This window comes from Zerene cesonia, chromosome 26 (assembly GCF_012273895.1).
Source record: "Zerene cesonia ecotype Mississippi chromosome 26, Zerene_cesonia_1.1, whole genome shotgun sequence".
NCBI classification, from domain to species: Eukaryota; Metazoa; Arthropoda; class Insecta; order Lepidoptera; family Pieridae; genus Zerene; species Zerene cesonia.
Window position 1 is genome coordinate 591999 of NC_052127.1, and position 16129 is coordinate 608127.

The following is a 16129-nucleotide window of genomic DNA, read 5'->3' on the forward strand; positions in this document are numbered from 1 at the left end:
GTAATAAATGTTATTTGCAGTTAACAATTTTCTTTTTTCTTTATTACAATATTTATGGCAAGACTAGGTATAATAATGAGAGCTCTTGATTCCACATGTTATGTGTGACAATTGTATATTCCATACTTGCGCATACCGCGGCGTCACTTGCATTGCATCCGGGTAAAAAGTAGCCTATGTTCTAATCTAGACTATAATCTTTGTACGAAATTATATGCAGATACGATAAGCTATGTCGCGAGAGAGTTATAATCTAAATATATATAACTCAAAGATGACTGACTGACTGACTGACATAGTGATCTATCAACGTTCAGCCCAACCACAGGACGGATCGGGCTGTTTGGCATGCAGATAGATGTTATGACGAAGGCATTCGCTAAGATAGGATTTTGATAAATTCTACCCCCTAAGGGGATAAAATAGGGGACGACTGTTTGTACCATAATAATTTATTAATACCACGCGGGCTAAGCTGCATTCATACATCCATACATCCATCTATCTATACTTTACCGTTTATGCTATAACTTAGTGGGATTTGTGGAAATACGCAAAGCCACTTCGCGGTCAAATCAAATATTATTATCACCATATAAAAAACACAATTTCACGTCGCTAGCGACGCCGGCAAATTCTTGTAACCATTTAAGAACCAGTTCCTATTGTATATAATAACAATGATTGTAATCAAAACACTTATATGCCGATTAACATCAAACAAAGCAGAAAACGGCCGAACCGTTTGTATTTTAAGTAATTTCATAATTGTTCTCGATTATAAATATTATTTTTTATGTAACTAAGGCAATTAAGCTTGTGGTTCGCTCACAATTGATGGTAAGCGATCACCACCGCCTGTGAACAGAGCAGAGGTAGTGCCTCTGCGAATGCACTGCCCGTTTTCCCTCCTTATCCCTTATTCTATGGTTAGGGATCAGGAAAGAAATTACGAATGGAAAGAAGGAATGTACTGGAAATTGGGAGGAAAAGGAAACGGGCTTCCGGCTCCCCCACAATAGGGTCTGCATCATGGCCTACATCATACGAACCACCAGCTCAGTTCCCCGCTATTACGCAGAAAAAAATTATCTGTCCCTTACGCGTTACTAATATTTCAATATCCTTAACGGACGTAGGGACTGTTACAATTTTATTACCTATATTTATTGATGACGTAACGAATTCAACATGGCGGCCGTTTCAAGTAAAAGGTGCACGCGACCTTGCCAAGTCACTTGCTCTAAATACTGTTTACACACGCCTCGTTATATTTGTCACTTGAAATAAATTATTTCGATGCTAAATAGATAATAGTTGAATGGTCTATTTATCTATAAATTAAATAGCTTTACAATAAAGTTTAATTTAAAGAGATTGTGTTCCAACGCGAATTTACGGAACTGCGTGGACGATTTCAAAAAATTTTACAATTTATTAAGGTTCCTAGTTGGCTATATATGTCCAACTGCTGTCCGGACGACTAAAATTTATCCTTTTGTTATATTATGTTTAAACGGAAGTTATAAAAATATACTCCATACTAGCTTTAAACCGCAGTTTTACCTTTCAGATTTCTTCATTCGATTAGACTTTTGAAAGAGAGAAAGAAATTCGGAAAGCAATTTCTAAATAAATAAAAAAATCTATGAATGTGAACTTCAATAACAGTTAAAAACTTTCTTTTCCCACCGTTGGATTCGGACCCACACCATCTATCGCAACACTCAGCCTATAGCCTCTTCATAAATTTGAATTGCGGAACGAGTTTTTGCATAACATCTATTAAATGTCAAAATCTCATCATTTAAACGCAGAACATAAATGTATTTTGTACAAAATAACAACGTCAAATATCACAATAATTGAAATCGATCTAGTAGTTCAAGTTTAAATACGAACATACAAAATTTCCTATTAACAACATTAAAATAGGACAAAAATAAGCATAATTATATCATCATCAGATAATATTAATTTACCCATCTACACATCGACCGCGCCCACCTGCGCTTAACCCAACAAACCGCGCAACAATAGTTACTTGAGACGACTATTAAAGGAAACAACTAAGCGAGACCATTTATAGATAATACATGACTGACAAGGCCGTCGCATTTACGATGCCTTACGTAGTATAATTACAAAAGAACATAATACACATTGAAATCCGCTTGAAAATTGAGATTTCCTTTTCCTCGCCCTCCTCAGTCCATTCCCTCTTTCCATTCATCAATTCGTTTATCCCTTACCCCTTAAAAGCGGGCAGCGCATTCGCTGAGCCTTTGCGAATGTTCATGGGCGGTGGTGAGGCGAACCACCAGCTCATTTGTCTGTTATGACATAAAAAAGTGAGCAGAATCTAAATTACTTGATATACTTTTGGAAAATACCTATAGCTAAAACGAAAAATAAATTAATTTATCTCAATGCCTCCTGTACGCAGTTTTAGCTGTTACGTATGGTTGTTATAAACTAACTATAACCAAATCACGCGAACTCACAACCTTTAACCAATCCATATGGAAAAAGGCTATAATCCATATCATATTACTTAATTCTTGAGTACGTGGATGACCGAGCTTTGCTCGGTATTTTTTTTTTGTTTTAAATTTAATTATTCGCCAAAAAATAGTATTATTATTCGCCAATAGATGTCAGGAAGAGTCATAATAAATTGGGACTACTCAAACGCCTCCTATTTGTTAAAATAGTAAGTTTAAGTCGATAAAACACGAATTTATCTTTTTTAGAAACATTTTCTAAAAAAGATTCCTAGCTAGATCGATTTATCGCCCCCGAAACCCCCTATACACTAAATTTCATGAAAATCGTTGGAGCCGATTCCGAGATTCCAATTATATATATATATATATATACAAGAATTGCTCGTTTAAAGATATAAGATTTATGAAACATAATTCTCTGTATCTTACAACCCGTACCCCCACGAACATTTGTGGTGGAACGGTTTGCCAGCTTTTAAAAGAGGATTTAAAAAAGGATTGGTAATGGAATAAAGTACGGACTGATACCTTTTAAATTGTGCCCTTTTCACGATTTCCTTTAATTATCACTAAAGAAATTAAAATGCATAATCTTTAAATCACATTATAGCCTCTAGTGTCGATATTACGAAGATATCTATTGTATTTTTTGTGTACAATACATTGACGATCTAACCCATAGCAGGTAGTGTAAAACTTGTCACAGTAACCTTGCAGATGCGTCGTGACCCACGCCAGTTCAAGGTTAGCACACGCACGGACTTTGCCACCAGATAATCTAAAATTCTAGACACACTGACCGTTATCTTCTTGTTTACATCGAAAGCAAGTAACGAGCAATTTACATGGCATGTAAAAATAAAGAATCAAATTGCGAAATGACATTTACTATGGCGCGAAAATCCGCCATGATTTTAATTGACATTTGGATTGTCACTGTCAAATTAAGTTTTAATTTTAACAATTAAATTTAAGAGCTATAGCAATTAAATAGACAGAACACTTGAAGTAGTCTACAATGACAATTCAATATCTTTATTTCAACTTATCGCTTCACTGTACCATAATGTATGAACAACACACGTGCATCTCTTGTATTATTGGTATATCACTAGTATAAACTAGGCGTCCGCCCCGGCTTCACCCGTGTTACTTCTTCCTCTCCACAAGAACCTTCCTTGTGCCGTAACAAAAACGTTTTAAAAATAGCTGAAATCGTTGAGCTGTCGAGTTTCACGCTTAGCAGCACATTTATATAGGTACCATTACCATTCATTCACTGGCTATCAAACACATCACAACCAATGACTAATCCATAGATTTGTATAGCTTATCAAACCAATATAATCAAAAGAGATTGTATAAATGCAATTATATTTACATACAATACTTAACAATACGTAGTGTATGGACACGTCGCTTACGTTTACAAATAGATGTTTGGCTGGGGTCCAAATTATATACTCAACTAGCTTTTGTCCGCGGCTTCGCACGCGTTAAATTGGATTAGTTTAATTGATGTTTTTGTACATATAACCTTTCCTCTTGAATCACTCTATCTATTAAAAAAAAACCATCAAAAACCGTTGCGTAGTTTTAAAGATTTAAGCATACATAGGCACAGACAAAGCGACTTTGTTTTAAACTATGTAGTAATATACAAAACTGGAAATACTAAGTTAGTAATAAGCTTTATGATAATAAGTGATAATGTTAAATGAAGTAAAATCCTATTAATATAATTAACGCGAAAGTTTGTAAGAATGTGTGTGTGTGTTTGTTGCTCTTTAACGGAAATACTACGGAACCGATTGCAATGACCTTTGGTACGTAGACAGCTGGACAACTGAAATAACATATATGCAACTTTTTATCCCAATATTCCGACGGGATACGGACTTACGCGTTGAAACCGCGGGGCTCAGCTAGTCAGTTATAAAAATAAGTTTATTCTACGAAGAAATATATAAACGTGTTTTTGCAATAAGGTAATATTTATGTTTTTCAATAGTATTGTTTATTGCTGCGTAGTAGGTTTTTCTCAACATGCATTTAAATAGATTTACATTGTCTTCATTTTATGTTGATCGTCCGTAGTTAACTAGAATATGGTCGTAATAGTAAAATAGATAAATAATTTACCATAAACAATATAAACTGCGTATTCCATTTTTTAATATATTCTTCTTAACATAGACAGCATGTCTTTTATGGCAGAGGAGGCAAAGAAGCAGGTGGGCCACCTGATACTAAGTGATCCGCCCTTAAGCACCTGTAACACTAGAGGTATTACAGGTGCTTTGCTTGTCTTTGAGTGACATATACATACGCTCTTTTTTTGAAACTGAGAGAACACCGCAGCTGGTGGACCAGTGAGTGATGAATAGGGAACTCGTATGTGATAATATGCACTATTACAAAACTGATAAGGACTTCTTATTTCGTGGAAGGTGAGCTTAGAATTTTAACGGATGGCAATTCAAATAGATTATTCTATTTAGAAATTAAAAACTTTTTAACGGATTTTAAACGCGAGCGTGGTCACGGGGAGACTGGCTCGCTGTAAAGTGTTCGAAACGTCGAGTTAATAATATAATTAATAAATCGCGTTTAAAATCCGTTGAAAAGTTTTTAATTTCTAAATGTATAATACTCGCGTAAAATCAAACACAAGAAAATACTAGATTATTCTATTTTGATGTCATAGCGGGCAATTGACCTGGTGGCTCGCTTGATGGTAAGCGATCACTATTCGCATAGTGGATGCACTGCCCAATTTTAAATAAACACAAAAAAATACAATCTAGAACCTCCTCCGTTTTGAAGTTGGTTAAAAACAAAACTGCTAATCCTAATATATATATATATATAAATTACGAATTACATTATTTATCCGCAATGGACTCCAACTACTCAAACGATTCAATCAAATCTGCTATATTTATATAGTTTATATTATTTCGATTAAGATAATAGACTAGCCGGGCAGAGTCGGAGCTAGCAGCTAATAGTTATACAACTCAAAGGCTCCGTTAATACCCTTAAAACATAAATAACCACAGATAAGTCATCATTAACCACTTGCTTTGCATCACAATACGTTTCGTTCGGACATCGCGGCCAAGGAGACATCAGAAGAAAAGTCCACGTCACGTTCTTAACATCAAGATGGACGATTTACTAGGTTTCAAAAGCGAACTTGTTTTCATAATGAACCGTGTTAACTGTGTGGTCGAGGATATGACAATTGACATGATTTCATCATTATCTGTAAGCCCATGATAGAAAATGAAGCATTTCTTTATTTTGCCTCTAGCTTCGCACGCGTTAATATTCGTAGTTAATTAGATATTATTATATATGTAAACCTTCCTCTTGAATCAGTCTGTCTATATAAAAACTCTTATCAAAATCCGTTGTGTAGTTTTAAAGATTTGAGCCTACAAACACACATAGGAAAAGACGCGTTTGTACGTACATGAAAACTACGGCTGAACTACGGGCGGTCTGATCATTATGCAGTGATCTCTACCAGGCAAACACGAGAAATGTCAAAAAAGTAAAATATGTTAAAAAAACACTATGCTTTACATTTAAAAAGACGAATTTATTAAAACATATATCGGTACTGGAAACCAAAAAAGTTACACCATTCACATATATGCAAGGAACATTATAGGAAGTTTTATCAATGTATATGATATGCTATCCTACTTCCTACTAATATTATAAATGCGAAAGTTTGTAAGGATGTGTGTGTGTTTGTTGCTCTTTCACGCAAAAACCACTGAATCGATTGCAATGAAATTTGGTACGTAGACAGCTGGACCACTGGAATAACAAATAGGCAACTTTTCGTCCCGATATTCCTACGGGATACGGACTTTCGCGGGTGAAACCGCGGGGCGCAGCTAGTGTTTTTATAATTCAAATTTATTAATGCAAGAAGTTCATTTCAAGGTCGTAAAATACATATTGAAAATCGTTCAGGAGCGCTTTGAAAATGAAATATAATTAAAAATAGATAAGTATGTCAAACCAGCGTCGCGGGCTTGATTCAACTGGTTTCAATCGACCTTCATACACTGTCACTTCACAGGTGCCTACCTCGATTCTTGGGCACGATAAGTACTTATAAAACTAGTAAAATTAACGAGCTAGACTGGACTCACTAATCGTTAATCTGTTGATATAAATAGCGCTTGTGATTTCGACATAACTATGTTTTTGTGTTTTATGTTTTTGCATGTTACCCAGATGCTTTATTAGCTTCGTTTGTATGTTTATATGTCTGTTACATACAGATTCCTTTAGATTAGATTTTCACCCATTTGAAACGATGTATAATTTCAACTTTATACACTTATCAAGGGTCAGTTAGGATACAATAATTTCATGAGTTTATCTTTTTAACTTAATAACGATGGGTAGGATTAAATAATTGCCTAGCGTTCTCTACATTGAGTTGATTCAAGCTTTTTGAGTGTGTTTTTTGAAACTATATTAACTATTTAAAGTTATGTCTGTTCTTTGTTGAAATTATTTTCATAGCACATATATTACAGGAAAGTTAGTAGGACAATATGTACACAAGACATTTCTTTCAAGAATTGATTAGAACACCAGCATGGAGACCCTTGAAACAGCGATGTCTAGAACTTAAATGAAATGTAGAAATATTTATAAAGTGGATCTAACGAAGGCTTGGTATTTCAGTGCACGAATGCAACACAACCTAGATTATGTCATTTCTAAAATAATGGTAATTGGAACGATATTTAGACTCACTTTACACAAAATTATTTAAGAAAATGTTAGTGGTACCAATCTAGAAACTATTGTAATATTATAACAAATAGTACCTAGTAAATGAACACGAAATTGTTTGCTTTTATATCTTTTATATACTTTAGGATAACTGCATCGTATAAGGAAAAAATAATTTTACTTCTGTTTAATTCTAATGGTAAGCACCAACATATAAAACCTGATGAGATGTTTTGGATAAGGGTTAACGTATAAAAAAGTAAGTGTAATTTTTGATTAGTAATTATTTACTAAGTAAAATATATCTCTATATATAAAATTCTTGTGTCATAAACCATACTCCTCCGTAACGGCTGGGTCGATTCTCGTGAAATTTTGTGTGCATATCGGGTAGGTCTGAAAATCGGCCAACATCTATTTTTCATACCCCTAAACGATAAGAGTAAGGAAGAACAGGGTTTGCCTGGTCAGCTAGTATTTTCATAACATTAACTTTGCTATTATATAGGGTACCTAATTTAAAATATATAAATGGTAGCCCCCTTTTGAAGTCAGTTAAATCTACTTAAAGAGTACATAGCCCAAAGCAATTAAAGTACTGAACATAATGAAACAAGCGTTGTCTGGGTCAACTAGTGCCTAATATCCTTTAGAAGCGAGTTAAAACTTGTTTAAAACTAAATAACCCAAAAGGTACTGAGACCTCAATAATTCGCTTCATAATGGGTATTCTAAATTGCTTGAAGGCCTTGCCCGTTATCTGTCACGACATGTCCCTAATGTGTAGATGGGTGACGCCATGTGGATCGCCAAATGGTTTTTTTTTCAATCGTAAAGAGATGTTTTCGATTAAATACTGACAAACATACCCGGCCACGTTTTGCTGTGGCTGAGAAATCATTAAAAATATTAAGATTATGTTGGATTATATAAAATAACTAGCTGCGCCCCGTGGTTTCACCCGCGTAAGTCCGTATCCCGTAGGGATATCGGGACAAAAGTTGCCTATATGTTATTCCAGGTGTCCAGCTGTCTACGTACCAAATTTCATTGCAGTTGGTTCAGTAGCTTTTGCGTGAAAGAGCAACAAACACACACATCCTTACAAACTTTCGCATTTATAATATTAGTAGGAATAGGATAGTAGGATATAATTTTTTTTTTTTATTTGACAGCCTTCTATGTGATCCATTTAAAATTGATCTAGTCCTAACAATCTGAGGCGGTTCAACTAAAACACACATCAACATTTTACATCCGTATGGTTCATAGCTATTCCATCAAGAATCATTTATCTAAACATTTCAATAATATCAAGTAACAATTTATTCTGAGTATTTAACACATAAGGTGGCAAGAAGGCGGCGCGTGGGCAAACTATGACGTCACCATTCATACTTTACCACCCACCTGCTTATTTTTTGCCATTCTGAGGTTTGTGGTCTAGACTTTTGCGCTTATATAGCTATACTTATGTTGTATACGCGAAAGTTTATAAGTATGGATGGATGTTTGCAACTCCTTCACGTTAAAACTTCCGAATGGTTTATAATGAAACTTTGAAATAATATAGCTTGTACATTAGATTTAGACATGGCCTATATAAATACTCGCTATTGGCAAAGGGTTTGTCCGCGGGAGAAGCAGCTAGTAGGGTATAAACTTATAAAACTTAAACCACATTTTATAAGAGAGGGAGACTTCTAAACTATAGAAGTTTTTGTAGATCGTGTAGAGAGGTGATCCGAAAAGTTACAATATAATAATAATAATAAAATCATAATCTAACCTAACAACATTAGTACATAACAAAAACTTAAAAATACAGATAAGAGGAAGGATAACGTTGTGAGAGACTGGAGCCTGAAGTAGACTACATAAGTTGCTATTTGGGTCAGTTTTGTTAAACACTATTATCAAGTTTACAATGACGTGTATCAATAAATAGTAAGAATAAATAACGAACAATAATTTCAATGTACACTAAAATGATTTTTTCAAACGACGTACCAAAAACGAAAGACAACTCGACTGATTTGGGTTTAGCACTTAATAAAGTTGTTGGTTTCTGTTTCTTTTTGTGTTTGGTAGGAAATGTTTTCATTTAGCCCCCTATTTAAAATTTGAACTGGTACCTCCCTCCAGAGAATTTGGTGGCAAAAGCTATGTAAATAAAACTAAGAGGACTCGCGACGGCGTCGCGGGCACAACTAGTATTCAAATGAAAGCGAAACTGTATACTGGTATTTATTTTAAGTGTATACGAAGGTTGTTCATGATATTTCTAGTTTTTGTTATTTAAAAGTTTAAAAAAAAGGCAACTTATAAAAAGCTATTTTCCTTGAGTTGCGAAGACGGTATTTCCAGCATGCAGTTTGCATAATTTTAAAGATTAAATCATGAAATTTATATTTAGAATGATATTTACAGCATTCTTTAGTGTAATCCATTATAGGTTCATGTAAAAACTAGCTGACAGTGACATGGTAAACTAGAAAATCTTTTTATACGTATAAAACTTTACGGGGATAAAAAAATAAGCATTTATGAAAAAGCTACAATAGTAAGCGACGGAATGTCGCTTCTACCTAGAAGAAGTTTGATAGTTAAACATTGCCTCATAACTTAAACCGATCTATTAAAGATTAAAAACTTTTTAACGGATTTGAAACGCGATTTAATCATTATATTACTAACCCGACGTTTCGAACACTTTACAGCGAGCGTGGTCACGGGGAGACTGAAACAATCACAAGAAAAATACTACGATCTAATACACACAAATCTTACAAATCCGAGCATAAGTACGCAAAAAAGTTCTAAAAAACGGTGAAGCCCTTTCGAGGATCGTAGCTAAAAACACTAACACGGGCATATCCTGGTAACAATTAACAAACACAAACATAAGTAATCTATGAGTTAACAGGAAATTGAAGTTTTGGATCCCATTTTAAAATTTGGAGTGATACTCTCCCCATATCTTTTGTAGATTAGTTGCAACCCGCGACGTCACACGTGAGGTACCAGGATAAAAAGTACTCATGTGCTAAACTAGGCTATAATCTATATCTCTGTAAAAAATTTAATACGGATACGATAAGCTGTTCGTGTGAAAGAGTAAAAACACTAATGTATGCATCCATCAATACAAACATTCGCGTTTATAATATTAGTAGGATAATAATCCTACTTCCTACTAACCCTATCCTACTATCCCATTAATATTATAAATGTGAAAATTTGTAAGGATGTGTGTGCGTTTGTTACTCTTTCACGCAAAGCCTGCTGAACCGATTGCAATGAAATTTGGTACGTAGATAGCTGGACAACTGGAATAAAATATAAGCAACTTTTTATCCCGATATTTCTGCGAAATACGGAATTACGCGCGTGAAACCGCGGGGCTCAGCTATTTATTTATATTTATTAATGAAAGGCAATCTGTCGAGTTTGATAGACCTAGGAATAACGGTTATATAATAACGGTTGCCTGGTAGAGATGGCTTTTAGCCATAAGGCCGCCATTTGCATACTAGTTTTAAGTTGCTTTTGTTAAGTTTATCTTTGTTTTATATTTTTTAAGTGTGCAATAAAGAATAAATAAATAAATAAATAAAAATATAATAACAGTGCATCAGAATGCCCACATTTATAATACATAAATATTTATTATCTGATTCTTGTTTTCTTGTGCGTTTGTGTAATTTATTAAAAGATAATAAGGGCCCATTTCCTAAATGAGTATTTAGGAAACGAATTAAACGCGTAAAAAAAATAATAAAGGAAGGAAGTTACTTCTTGCCGTCTTACAAATAAAAACATTGGTATTAAGAAATGTTTCCTTGTTTTTGTCGAGAAAGCTTTAATATCGTTTATCCAGTTTTGGTTATATAAAAATGGCGTCGTCGAATTAGCAAAATGACGTGTTTTGTCAGTTTTTGCAATAACACAGTCGTAAATATGTGTCTGTGTGAATTAAGTACTAGACTTTTAGCGGGTAACTGAGCTGGTGGTTCGCCTGATGGTAAGCGATCACCACCGTCTATGAAAATTCGCAGTGGTAGTGCCTCTGCGGATGCGCTGCCAGCTTTTAAGTAGTGAGGGATAGAAAAGGATTGTCGACTTAACAGAAGGAATGGACTGGGAAGGTTGAGGAAAAGAAAACGGTCCTCCGGGTCCAGGTTGGTTTCCTTCATGATTTTAACTGATTTTTATGTAAATAACCAATAATCGATTAAGTGGAATTTTTAACTTCCTCCTTTTTTTTCTTTTTTTTTTTATGTCATAGCGGGCAACTGAGCTGGTGGTTCGCCTGATGGAAAACGATCACCACCGCCCATGAACATTCGCAAAGGTAGTGCCTCTGCGAATGCGCTGCCCGCTTTTAGTGGGTAAGGGAAAAGGAACGGATTCATGACAGGAAAGAAGGAATGGACTGGGACGGGTGAGGAAAAGGAAATAGGCCTCCGGCTCCCCCACTCACCGTACGAAACACAGTGGCATGCCACTATTTCACGCCGGTTTTCTGTGGGGGTGTGGTACTTCCCCGGTGCGAGCTGGCCCAATTCGTGCCGAAGCGTGCTCGACTCCCACAATAATCCTTTATTTAAAGTCTATGTAAAAAATGATGTATGAGGGTATTTCAAAATGTTCAAATGTTCTATATAATCCCGGATGCTATATCTCCTACTCAGAAATGCTAACGTCATTTAATGATGACGCATTCCATCAGGCTCATGAATTTGGCGTGTTCAATTTAACAAGGAAAGTTTAGTATATTCAATGAATCTACCAAAAAAAAACTACCAAACCAAGCGCCAGTATTAGCCCAACTTTCAAATAAAAAAAGAGTCTTCGCAATCGGTTCTCCCAGACTGAAGTTTTGAGATAAAAAATGCAGTCGAATTAATAAGAAGCACATCCTCTTTGGAACTCGGTTGTAAAGACTTAGAATCTAAATAGGTTATTAATAAAAAAAAAAAACAATTCCAACAACAAATCTGAAATTATTCCACTTTAATGGATGTAATCATCGCGCTTGGTTGATTCTAAAACAATATAAACGGCAAATACAGTAAATCATAATTATCAAAAGCGATATATAACCTACACAAAAGCGTTCCCAAAATATATCTTGTAAAATAATTAAATGTTTTGAGTGTAAGCTGTATAGCAAATGTTATCAATTCAACGCACGGTAATATTCGGCCATCCAATACAGTACGTGTTACGATAAATTGCAAAAAACTCGCCACTAGTTTTTAAATAACGCGCCAAAAATCGACGACATTACGAATTCGAATCTTGTGTTTTTTTTTTATTCACTCATATTAGTGCTGTTACATTTTTTATAAACTAGCATTCCGCCCGCGGCTTTGCTCGCGTAGTCACGGATAAGATAGACTCGGGGGGGTTACCGACAAAGTTCCCGTTCCCGTTAGATTTCCGGGATAAAAACTATCCTATGTCCTTTCTCGGGTCTAAAACTATCTCTGTACCAAATTTCAACCTAATCGGTTTAGCCATTCTTGAGTTATAAATAGTGTAACTAACACGACTTTCTTTTATATATATAGATAGTATTTTCTTTTTTTTAATTGCCCATAGCAAAAAAAAAAAAAAAACAACAAAAAGGTTGCATCATTAATTCCCACAGTCAGGTAAAAACTTAATCACTTCAATTAAAGTATACATTATGCAAGTTATAAGTCGCCAATCGATGAATGACACAACCGATTTCCAAAAAAGGAAGTCATGATGTTGACTAATGTTATTAAATCCATATGAATACTTTTCATCAAAATAATACCCAATCTGGTTATATAAATCTGAATAAAACTCTGTGTTGTACAAAAACAATGAATCTACTAATTGACCGATGTCAGGCCTAAGTAATTGTGATTTTTTTACATATGCCATATATTTTCCTTTAACGGTAAACATTTATATAACTTATATCAGGGACCCGGCAGCAAAGAATGAGCGGTGCAGTAGTTCCCTAGATCAATGCGTGCTATTCACGTGTAAACATAAGTAGTTTTAAAAATTTCATTCGTTTCTAAAAATATTTCCAGACGTTTAAAAAAGTGAAGTCCCGTATCTCCTATTGGGGTATGGGGCAGATGATGTACATCTGTTTCAATGATCGATTTTCTTTACGGACAAGTAGGTGGACATTTTTTTTGTGCGTCCCCACCGGGAATTGAACCCAGGACCCCTCGGTTCTATGCTCACTCGTTAACCACTGTACCAAGGAGGCGGCAGACTTTTAATATTTATTATTTATTTCTACATTTGTATTAAGGCGTCATGCCTAATTTGTTATTTAAAATAAAATAAAAAGATACCATATTTTTAAACTGTACGAGAACAACGAAGTTTATGAGAAACTCGTTTTAAACGTAAAGCGAATCATAACACGCGTTAATTGAGCAAACTGGAATACATTACAATAATTATTATGAATTCATAAGAATAACATGACGTAATTGTTGACTTAAGGACACAATCCATAGTTTATTATTTATATAGACTTTTGTCTAGATTTCTAAAACAAAAGATGTAGAAAAATTATAGATGACTTCAACTCATACTGATATAATACGAGAAAATTTGTTTGTTTGCGTTTTGTATTGTAACGGAGGATTGTCGTTTGACGATTATTTTCATCTTATGCAGTCAGGATAAATTACTGTTTTTGAGTATGGTAACGCTAACCGTGCTCAATAATGTTGTAAAAAAACGAACTGTATTTTTTTTCTTACAGGTATTCCATGAATATAAGAACTTTGGAATACGTCCTTTTTTAAAGAGAGTTACGATCTTTCATAAATTCATTCAACAATTGAACATAAAGAATGACATTAATTCTATTAAATTTTTATATACATTACATTGAAAAGAATATAAAACGTGCAATATTGAAATTTCTCATTTACAATAACAGGTTGTACGCTCAATAATTATTCATTGCTATGTCATAAAATATTGCAAATGATAACTTCATAACCAGTTGTGATTGATTCGAGAAGCATAACATTCAATATAAACACATCTCTACGTCCTATATCATTCCGATTAGAAGGCAATCCCAGTCACTACTTACATACTAATACCTTCTAAACTACGAACAGCAAACAGTTACAAAACATAGCCGCTTATATATTTCACCGTGCAGCAATACCTTATTTGCTTTTACTTTAACATTCATAAATAAACAACAATGCAGATTATAATACTCACAGATGACTGGCAAATTAATTAACATTTCAACAATATAAATCGAACAAAGGCAACTTACCATAAACAACGGATCCGGAAAAGTTCGAAAAAAAAAAACAAAACACACACAAAATCACAGACAAACCTAAACCAATACGCACAAATAATTTGGCCACATCGAACCGGTAATGAGCGACAAGTATTTTTTTTTCTTATTTTGCACAACACTGGCGCGAAGTTTGACAGCCAATTTGGCGCGCTACCACTCTCGTCAAGCAACGGAGGTCGACTGAAGTTTTAAACTTTAAAATTGCGGAGTGTTACGTAGTTAAGGCTTCTCTGCGAATATTATTAAGGAGGCCGCAAGGAAAACAGCTTGTTTTTACTTATCCAGGCATTTGTCGTGCACTAAAATTATAACAGTTTTGTTATCTAGCATCGCATAGTCTACATTTGAAGGTCGGTCTATTGTCGCCAGTTGCTTAATGTTTCATTTTAAATCTTTGTAGCTTTACATCCGTAAAAACGAAGAAAACGTGTATTTTTTTCGTCTAGAGTCACAAAATGACTGGAGCCCAGCATCATAATGTATTTAAATTAATTGTGAAGGCGGATAAGTGTGATTAAAACGATAAAAAGCGCAGTCGCCGACAAAAATGTTCACCGTTGATTTATTTTTTATTTATTTATTGACGCTCTATTGTACAATGCAAACATACAGCTAACAATAACTGATATCTAATGTTATTCGGGATATAGGAAATATTCATTTTGAAAAGGTAGAATGTGCATAACTACATACAAGAGAGTGTATACATATATAGATAAGAATTTAATACATATAGGAACAAAGATAGTATAATATATAATGTTTAGTTCAGTATAGTTCATGTCATGGGAAATGTAATTGAAATAATGTGAAGTTACTTATTTACACATAATAATTTTTTTTAACAATAATGGAATCGACTTCAAACATTCCAAATAAATTGATATTAAACCTAATTACTGTACAAAGCGCTGCCCACTCATCTACTTGAAGTCGGTGCCAACCAAGTCAAGTAGATAGTAAGTGTGTAGTAAGTTACTACATGTGATACTATGTAGTAAGGAGGTAGTTTTTATTATCTACATCAGACAGCAGTAATGTGTTACAAAAAAACATACTTTGTACTTAAAATTATACAATTACCGATTACTATAATGATAGAAATAATAAAGGGCACTTTCGTTCCTACTGGGATATTTTACAAATGCCTACTAATATTATAAATGCGAAAGTATCTTTGTCTGTCTGTCTGTTACGCTTTCGCGCCTAAATCACTGAACCGATTTTGATGAAATTTGGTATGAAGAACGGAACTTGAGAAAGGTCATAGGATACTAATTATCGTGAAAATAATGGTAGAAGGGGTTGTAGTGGGTTAAAAGTTTGTATGGAATTTTTTTACTGTCAAAAATAAAATCATGTAAGATTCTTGCACACCTAAACCACTTTACCAATTTCGCTAGAGTCTAGAACTTGGGAAAGACTATAGGCTACTCCTTGCCATGTAGCGCGATATAACTGAATTCCACGCGGGCGAAGCCGCGCGCAGAAAGCTAGTTAAACATGTTTACAAGAGAGTGACATT

The 16129-nt window shown here is 34.4% G+C and overlaps 1 protein-coding gene across 2 annotated transcripts in view; it reads right to left on the reverse strand.

Annotated features, from left to right (window-relative positions):
* Positions 1 to 14808, reverse strand: part of LOC119837101 — a 59462-nt gene extending 44654 nt beyond the window's left edge. For both annotated transcript variants that reach the window (XM_038362602.1, XM_038362600.1), the window contains exon 1: positions 14575 to 14808. The gene's annotated coding sequence lies outside the window, so the exon portion shown is untranslated. The remainder of the gene's footprint in view (positions 1 to 14574) is intronic.
* Positions 14809 to 16129: the final 1321 nt, after the last annotated feature.